Genomic DNA, 9,750 nt, shown 5'->3' on the forward strand with positions numbered 1-9,750 from the left:
ATTACTCACACGGTGCGGTCGACGGAAATTACGCGGTGACCGCGCTGCTCTGCGCGTCCGTCCTTGATGGTTTCGATTTCAAGCGGGGTGTTTCGGTGGGAAAATAAGTTGGGCTGATCGCTATATAGCACGCGGGGGAGTACGCACAAAGGATGCAGTAATAACGCGACATTATGCTGTCTAACGTGTATCATATTCCACGCATCGTCACCGCATTACGAGCGAAGGCTCGACCCGGAGAGACCGTGAGACTACGAGCGGTCGAGCCGCTGCAGGATTATTCGGGAGCCGAAATGTTCTCTCTACTACTAATCCCGCAAATTCCGCCGAATCTCAAGAATCAATGGAGGAATGTAACGCTATGGAGATCGTTGCGTTACGATGGTTACTCATTGTCACTCTCCTCGTATCGAGGCTTTCAAAAGCGCTTCTTCAAGAATCAAGTTTAATATCCTATTATCTCGATATTTCACTTGATATTTGTTTCGAACTTTAATGAGAGCAACATAAGAATCATGTAACTTCCGTTAATTGTGCAAATAAGAAAAATGTGCGGTAAGCAAATGTCTGATAGTTAAATCGATCGAATGTGAAAATCTTTACAGGGCTTGTGGGTTCGAAAAAGAAAATGGAAAGGAAAACTAAATTTAGATTTGACAATCACTAGGCTAAACAAAAGTGAAACGAAAGGATAGATTCAGAATAAAACTTGTGACTCACTTGCAATCCACGAAGTGTTATTGGACGCGCAAATAATCGCTCGCAGAAGCTACACTAGATCTTAACCGATAGACCGACGATATTCATAGATGTAAATTAAATACAACTTTCGACCGCGCAAGCGCATAATTAACTGCAGACTTGTATTTATAGTCTGCTAATAAGCGGCTTGGATTAATATGTATCTTTCATATGAAATAAGTACAACATGACGGATGACAGAGATAATAGGCATTTATATAAAGCCACGATTATTCATTAAATAACGATGTACTACGAATACCGGCCTAAATTTCGACTCGGAAATATCACCTTATTCCCGGCAAGCTCGTTAAACGCGCGTTAAAGCCGGAAACATCGCGCATTATAAATGATTCGGCACACACTTGTAAATGTATGACGCATCGTCGTCCTCGTCCCGGCACACAGTCGATCGAACTGTATAAAAATGCGAACATAAGCTCCAAACAACTTTTTTTCGAATTAAGTTTTCCATTTGTTGTAAGCAAATTTGTTTACTTGGAACATCATAGAAATAGCATATAATCTTCATTTTCCAAAATATTGTTCCAATCTGTATGTGTAAAATGACCATAAACATTTCGAGTGAGGCAATTCTCGATTTCCATCAATTGAGTTATCTACATTCAAGGCAGTGTATTTCTTTCGAGTTCGTATATTATCACCCCAACTTTTTTACATGTAATGGACTATTCTCTGACTTGAAAAAAATCCATATCCGAATCAAAGAATAGCTTGAACTTGAGGACAAGCGATTTTATCATGTCATGAAGAAAACTCGATAACTAAATTATAAATTAACTTTCAAAAAAGATCTTAAAATATCTTAAACTTTGATTAGTCTTACTTGATTAAACGGATATTCTACTTCGTCAAACGACATGTTTCAGCTGCGACTATTTGCAATTTTGAGAAATATATCCATTTATTGAAAAAGAGGACCCCGAGAATATCCCAATATGTACATGTCTTGCACTTGTGGAGACAAAATACGGTAAGCTAAAGCGATATATTTATGCACACATCATCTGTCGATGCCCAATCATAAAATATTATCTTAACAATTTAAATAATTATTATATGCAATATTGTTTGTAAACAGTAATTGTTAACAACAATTTTAAGCTTGTTGTTACCGCCGGCATTAGTATTAACCAATATGCATCACGAGAAGGTTGCACGGTCGGATTTTGCATATCTTGTGTGTATGCGTGTGCGTGTGTGTCACAACAACACAAGGACTCCACGATTCGTCACTTCTATAGTATTTAACGACTCTAAACCCTCTCTGCTGTGTATACATATGTGTGTGTGAGTATGTTTATAATAACATTTATAATGTCTCGGGAAACATGTCTCGTCTTTCTTTTTCATTTTTTTGGGGTCTTAGGTTTAAAATTATGGAGTCAGAGTGGAGATGTGCGAATCAAGAATTTTTATGTCGAATCGAATCGAATCGAATCTCACTTTTTAAATCCGAATTCAAATCGAATTGAATCTTTGAAATTTCATTCGATTTCGAGTCAAATCGAATGAAATCGAGTCGAATCATAAAAAAATTTAACATGACTATTAAACATGCAAATAATGATGGAAGATTTTAATGTAAAAGAGAATATTGATATTGTAATATCATCTTAAAGTAAAATATATATTTAAATATTTAAAGAAATTTATAATTAAGTTATTAATTATAAGTTAAGTTAATTACAAGTTAAGGATTCAAACATACAGGCTCAGATGGCCCGTTTTGTAGCTGATGCGCACAAACGCTAATGTATTTGATTCGTATTCGAATCTTCGCGACTCGAAATTTTCGAATGATTCGGATTTGAATTCGAATAGTTCGCACATCTTTAGGTCAGACTAATAAGTGGTGTAAAATATCCTCGTTGGTTTTTATTCTATTTTACGCGAATGCCTTCTGTATTCCCGAAACTCCTTGTTTCGCGCTTCACTCGCCTCTTCTGACAGATATCCCCATGTAATGGGGATAGAAAAGTTAGAAAGAATATATATATTTATATATAAGTATATATATTTTACACCACTTATTAGTTTCCTTTGATCCCATGATTTCAAGCCCAAGACTCAAAAAAGTGAAAAAAAAGACAAGACATGTTTCCCGAGACATTAGAAATGTTACTACACTGTAAGAAATGATGTGTTAAATTTAACATATTTCATGTGTCTCAAATCATCCACTCTCATTTATGTGTTAATTTAACATACAGCAAATATGTTAAAAAATAACACACATAATATGTTAACACATAAAAAATTAACACAAAAATTTAACATTTGAATGCCGTCAAGAATCACAGTTTGTGTTAAATTGACATACAATGTTACTTCAACATTTGGGAAAAGTAATGATCTATGATTTAATGAAATGAAAATGTTAGACTGACATAATCTGTGTGTCAAAAATCCAATCTTCACATACCAGAAATGTTAACATTATACATTTAATACAAGATAACTGTTATAATGAGGAAAGTAACATATTTTCGGTGTTGACTTCAACATATAAAATATATCATAGCAAGAATTCATGCATTTACGTATAATACATATACATATAAATTGTGTTATTTTAATACTTGGAAATGTCATTTTAACATTTGAAAATAGATAATCTTAATTTAACACAAGAAAGTCTAGGTAACACAACAACGATATGTTAAATTAACACACGACTGTGTAAAAAATTTAACACGAAACTTTCTACACACAAATAATTTTAACAAAAGTACGAAATGTTTTTAACTGTGTATAAACACACTCACACTCGCATTCATATACACACACGCACATGACACGCACGCGCGCACGCACACAAGATATGCAAAATCCGACCGTACGACTTCCTCGTGGTGTATATCGGTTAATACCAATGCCGACGATAACAGCAAGCTTAAAACAATTGGTAACAATGATTGTTTAAACAATATTATATATAATAATTATTTAACCTGTTAAGGTAATATTGTATGGTTATATAGGGTGTTAAATATCAAACGTAACAGGTAAAAAATTTCGAAAACTATGAAAGATATTAAAAAAAGCTAATTTAATAATTTTGAAATTTTCAAAGATCGATAAGTTAATAAAAGTTAAAAGGGCACTATTATAGTAACATATTCTTGATAGTAAATAAAGTAAAAAAGTCTAATACTATTTTTTCTTTCGACGAATAGTTAGCGAGATATCGTAAGTTAGATGTTGAAAAAGTTACCAAGTTTTCCTTAAATATTTCAAAAAATATTAAATAAAAAATAAAAATAAAAAAATGTTTCAAACAAAAGTTGTTAAAATTAATTGGTAGAAAAAGAAGATATAATAAAAAATTGGGCCTTCTATTTAAAAAAATTAAGTTGACCTTCAACTGACCTTGAAAATGCCCTCCAAATAAAAAACTGATAATGCCATTCTCTTTTCCCTTCGAAATCATGGAACAGGTGCTTTAGCTTTTTTTAATATCTTTCACAGTTTTCGAAATTTTTTACCTGTCACGTTTGAAATTTAGCACCCTGTATGTGCATAAATATATCGCTTTAACTATTTCGTATTTCGTCTCGACAAGTGCGACGTCCGCTCTCTCCTCTGCTTCGATCCACTGTGCGGCGCCCTGGCTTCCCGATCCAGCATCCTGACTCTCGGCTGCACCTGGGATCGGTACGAATCGATCTGAAACTGAAAACTACATGTTGGATTAACGCGCTACCGAGACGGCCGATTCAATCGCGCACTCCGCGGTAAAGTTAACGCTACGTCTATACGCAACAACGCGTCGCTCTTCGTGTCACAACATCGGTTCCACGTCGCGACAATATGTCGGACAGACGACGGTCGTTGTTTGAGAAAACGTATCCGAAATACTTTGAAGCCGCGCGGTTTTGCAGGCTTTATCACTTCATGCCCGGTGCAAAACAGGCACTCGTTTGCAAACCGACGCGACGGTTTGCGCGCAGCTTTTTGCAGAGCATCGTCCGCGAGTGCACTCCCGTGTCGCATGAATTCGGTAACTACTGATAGCGCGGAGATTTTAGCGCCCCTCCCTCCCCCTTCCCACCCCGTGCAACGTCTCCGTGGAAAGGAGAGCATGGCATTTGTGAGACGTACACGGCGAGGGAATGAGATAGATTAATGGAATCCGCGCGATCCGCAGCACACACGTACACACGCTCGTCATGCGGGACAAGTGAAAAATCGCGAAAGCTTTGTTCAACGAGCACTTAACCTTGCTGTAGGCAATGGCGAATCATCGATCATCGAGATTTATTACGGTATCGCGTCTTGGCTCAGCCGCGACCGTTGAATGGCGGTCAGACGCCCCGTTCGAAACTTTCGGTATCGATAAAGTCCGTTAAAAAGAGCGCTCCGACGCGCTCGAGAGCCGCATTCAGCCGCGGCGATAACGCCGCTAGAATGAAGATTTACAAAATGAATGGTGGTTGCTCCGGAGCTGCGCTCCACGAGACACGAGAGACGAGAGCTGCATTAAACGGACGGCGCCTGCACTTATCCCGCGGAAGGCCGTTATTATCCGAAAGAAAAAGGGACGGCAGCCGAAGACGGTTCATCTGTCGTCCGCGTTCATCCGCAGCGACGCGGCGCGCGGCCTCGTGCGTGCGCAATATCGTCGGTAAATATAAGAGCCTCTTACGGACGGAATCGTGGAAATCCTTGTAATAAAAATCCGAACATTCGTCCATTAGCGAATAAAAGATCTACCCCTGTCGCAGCGAGTTCCATCAATCTACCGACCGCGGCGCGCGACCCTCGCAGCGCGGCGCGTGCATTTTTCGCCCGACAGGATATATTCCGCCGACGTGGAGAGCGGGATCCTCGAGAGAACGAGAGAGAGAGAGAGAGATGGAGGGAGGGAGGGAGGGAAGGAGAGAGGGAGAGAGAGAGAGAGAGAGAGAGAGAGAGCCCGAGAGTCGTCTCTCATTGCGGACGAGGGATATCACTTAGCGCTAGCGGGCGCGCCTCCATCCTCGGCAACCCCTCGGTCGGAGCGAAAAAAAAAGAGAGAAGAACAGAGAGAAGGAAGAAGGAGGAGGCGGCCGTGACCGCAGGGGTCGTCGCGCCATCTCTTCATGGGGCATGGGTGGAAATAAAAATATTGATGGTTCGGTTCCGGCCCGCGCGGACGGGACAATCGGCTAATTATTCACCGAGACCACGCGACCGCGTGTCCGGATATTCAACGCGTCCGTAAGCGCACACGTACGCGCGACATCCCTCTGTGTGCGAACGCGGTAGATCCATCGCGGCGGATAACGCGCGCCCCCATCGCGCGCCATTAAATTCGCGCTCCGCGTGCTCCGTTGACTTTCGTCGCGCTTCTCGCGAATTCATCGCGACACTGTGGCGGCGATTTAACGTTTTAAATGCGTCGCTTCATGCCAAATTTCCCGACCAACCAGTCGCACGGCGATCGTGCACGATTCTTTCGATAAGACCCGATGAACTCTCTCAGAGTGCGGGAAGATAATGAAGTTTCGTTTGAGGCTCGCAAAAGCACCCTTTGCGGATGAGCGGTGCGCTAATACATCCCGATGCGGCGTCGCGAGCGCAAAATAAAAGGTAAGGGACTCACTCGACCAAGGGTCCGGAGGTCGCGGTGGAAATCTAACGAGGAGCTTTCATCGGTCTCGGAAAGAGAGAAAGGATCATCTCCGCGATATCCGGGGCCGAGAGAGTGTCGACGAGGACGGAAAGACAAATGCGCTCGGCGAGGCGTATCGCGCTATCGCGCTATCGCGCTATCGCATGGAGGCTTTAGAAAGTGGGTCCGGGTTATTGTGTGCGTCGAAAAGTTGGCCAGCGATATACTGCCGTACGGCCACACAACCAAAGCGGCACGTGACGTCACGGTAGCGTCAATTAGGCGTCGCGTGGCCGAGCGGCTCCACGCGTCATTTGTCAGCGTTCCCGCGAGAGAAGGAGAGAACGCGTGCGTGCGTGCGTGCGTGCGTGCGTAAGCGCACGCAGTACGACACAACACAACACAACACAACACAACGCAACGTGGCGGAGTGCGTACTACGCGCAACGTCAAATTCTCCGCCTCTTCCTACCGCGATCCGCCCTGCTCTCTGGGAAACGAGCTCTCGGTTCCGGGCCACTTCGGGCACGACGACTTCTTCCGCCGAGAACACGGAATGTCTCGGACAAGCCGCTTGTCGAGAAGCGAGATATCTTATCGCCGAGAGACCGACTCGACCGACTGATCATGACGAAAAATGCCGCTCCAAGTAGCGCAAACGTTAATTCAGTCATCGCGTCCTCCTCTTCTTCACGCGACGCAACGTGACGGCGCACAGTGGGGTTGCCAGATGACATTTTTTGGTTCAGAATTCTCTAGAGACCTGAATTTCCAACCGATCATTGACACCAATGGGTTGGAGGTTGATCCTGAATAAATTCCAAAGAGATCTGTCTAGTCGAAATTTTGAAAAAATTATCGGTTCAGGGTTCATGGGTTTAGGGTTTGTCTTAAAAGTCTCGAGGCTCGAACTTAATGTTTTATAGCTGAATATTCAACGTCGAGTATCATTAGGTTCTCGAGCTATGGCTAGATTGGGTTCTTGGGCTATTTATATATACGGGGCTTTTAATATATACGGCTTTGTACATCCACGAGCTAAAATGTTCTCGGATTGATAGATTCCTAGGGCCTGATGGGCTTAAGACTCAAAATCCCTCGGTTTTGTGCTTAACGGTTTCGTCTATATTTGATGCTTTTGTATTTTGGGCATATGAGTTTCGGGTTATATTATAGTAATGGGTTTCTGCTTCAAGATCGATAAATCTCGAGGTGTCTGTTGATTGGTTTCATAGTTTCGATCCGCTGAATACGCTGTTAGATAGAAGTAAGTGTCGAATAATGAGTATTTCACAAGTTTCTCGCGTTTAACGATAATTTCTCCTCTTTTGGGGCCAGTGGTACGAGAAAAGAATCTTTTTTAATTTTGGCGAGACAGATCTCTTCGGAATTTATTCAGGATCAACCTCGTCCATTGGTGTCGGTTGGAAACTCAGGTCTCTGGAGAATTTTGGACCAAAGAATGTCATCTGGCCCCGCTCCGTGCGGCGGCGTGTGAGGTAAGAACGAGTACACTAATACTACTCGGCCGACTCCGCAGCGTTAGCGGGACAATGCCGGGCTGATTGGAAGTCACGTGTCGGCGGCAATGAATTCGTATGTTGGGGCCACGTGGCTCGTCCGTGGCGTTTCCGAGGAGTACAGTCGAAAGTCAGACGCGCGCGTCAGCCACCCTTCCCGCCTCGCCAGCCCTTTGCCCCGTCGAGCGAGCTGCGCACCCCGGTTTTAGAACGACGTCGTCGTCGTCGTCTCGTCTCGTCACTGTTTGCTCTTTTCGAAAAACACGCTGAACACAGGCTCGGGACAGTGTCGGGACTGAGAGCTGAGCTTCCAGCGCTTGTCCCGCTAAATGCGGTGAGTAATTAATTACGATATGTATCTTTGTTCTCGTCGGTGATCGATAGTCGCGATAGACGGAGGATACGAGACGGCTTCTATTATTTAATATTCGATAGTTATCGCTGAGATCCGCAGCTCTCTCTGTACGAGAAATGTTGTACACACCTGAAAGTACATGTCGTATATCGCTGTTTTACACGCGGCACACTGACAGCTACATTGACGCTCCCGTAGACACGACCATTCGATCGGAGAGAGGCATGTTAATTAACGTGGTGCCAACGACACACAGCCCGATTAGACGCCAAGAGCCGATGAAATATTTTAATCGTTAAATGTTCGAAGTTTTCTTGTCCCTTGTATCTACGCGGCGAGTGTTGGCGTCAGTGTCGGCGCCGCGACGGAGCAGCTGGGCGCCAAGCTGTTGATGGAGAAGTCGGGACGAAGGACGAAGGATGTCGAAGAATACGGCCAATGATGCATGTCGCATGCTTTCGTGTGTGAAGTGTGTGAAAAATCCTCTCTCACACCGCAAATTTCCGACATTGACGGACGCTTGTCCTCGAATCGAGATTTCAGTCTAGGCGCGTTATTGTCCAATGAATAATCAATCACAGCTTCGTGAGTATCTTATTATTTTGTTGTGATTCTCTACTTCGTGCTATTCTATATTTCGTGCATAGGAATGCAACGATAAGTCGATAATATCGAAATATCGATACATCGAGAAATATCAAATATCGAACACCTATCGATATTTTTTTTGTTTCCGATAAAATCGCTATATCGATATGAATGATTGACTGATATTTCGTCGATTTTTCAGTCGCAGCTCTGGGGACCTGTTACGGTTCAACGACCGAGATGAAAATTACAAAAGTGAGGGAATTCACTGGAATATATATTAGTAAATCGCTCTAGTTAATTCGCTCATTTTTATCATTTTCACCTCAATCGTTGAACCGTAATGGATCTCCTGCTCCATGTATGCGGTGATCTCCGGCAAACGACCGCGGTTTATTATATTTTCTAATATATTTTCTAACAAGAATATGACAATAAATTATATGAAGATAAAAATTTTCAAAAGATCTCTTAAAATTTTTCGTATATATACCCTTTATACGTATACCCCTATATGTATACATTTTTTTTATGTAAATATCGATATTTTTCAAAATTATCGATATTATCGTTATCGATGGTTCTGAATAACGATAATATCGTTATCGATATTTTGAGAAATCGCTACATCCTTATCCGTGCATGGCCGTGTTGTAACTTCGAAATTCTCCCCCCCCCTCCTCCCTTGGTCCTTGGTCCTCTAAGTCCGGCAGAATTTGCGGGGTTAACGGTAGAAACGAAACTTCGGACTTGAGATGGCTAAGCGTTACCGTCAGCTAAAACGTGGGCAGAAAGGCAGCCGAGGCCAGCAGGGAGGGAGAGAGGGAGGGAGAGAAAGCGTAGAAAGGGGTGGCGAAGGGCGGTAATGAATTAATTGCCTTACGCCAGCGCGTGGCCGGACGTACGGCCGATTGTCCTTGACTTCCGAT

The sequence above is a fragment of the Harpegnathos saltator genome, unplaced genomic scaffold (genome assembly GCF_003227715.2).
Source record: "Harpegnathos saltator strain DR-91 unplaced genomic scaffold, Hsal_v8.6 scaffold275, whole genome shotgun sequence".
NCBI classification, from domain to species: Eukaryota; Metazoa; Arthropoda; class Insecta; order Hymenoptera; family Formicidae; genus Harpegnathos; species Harpegnathos saltator.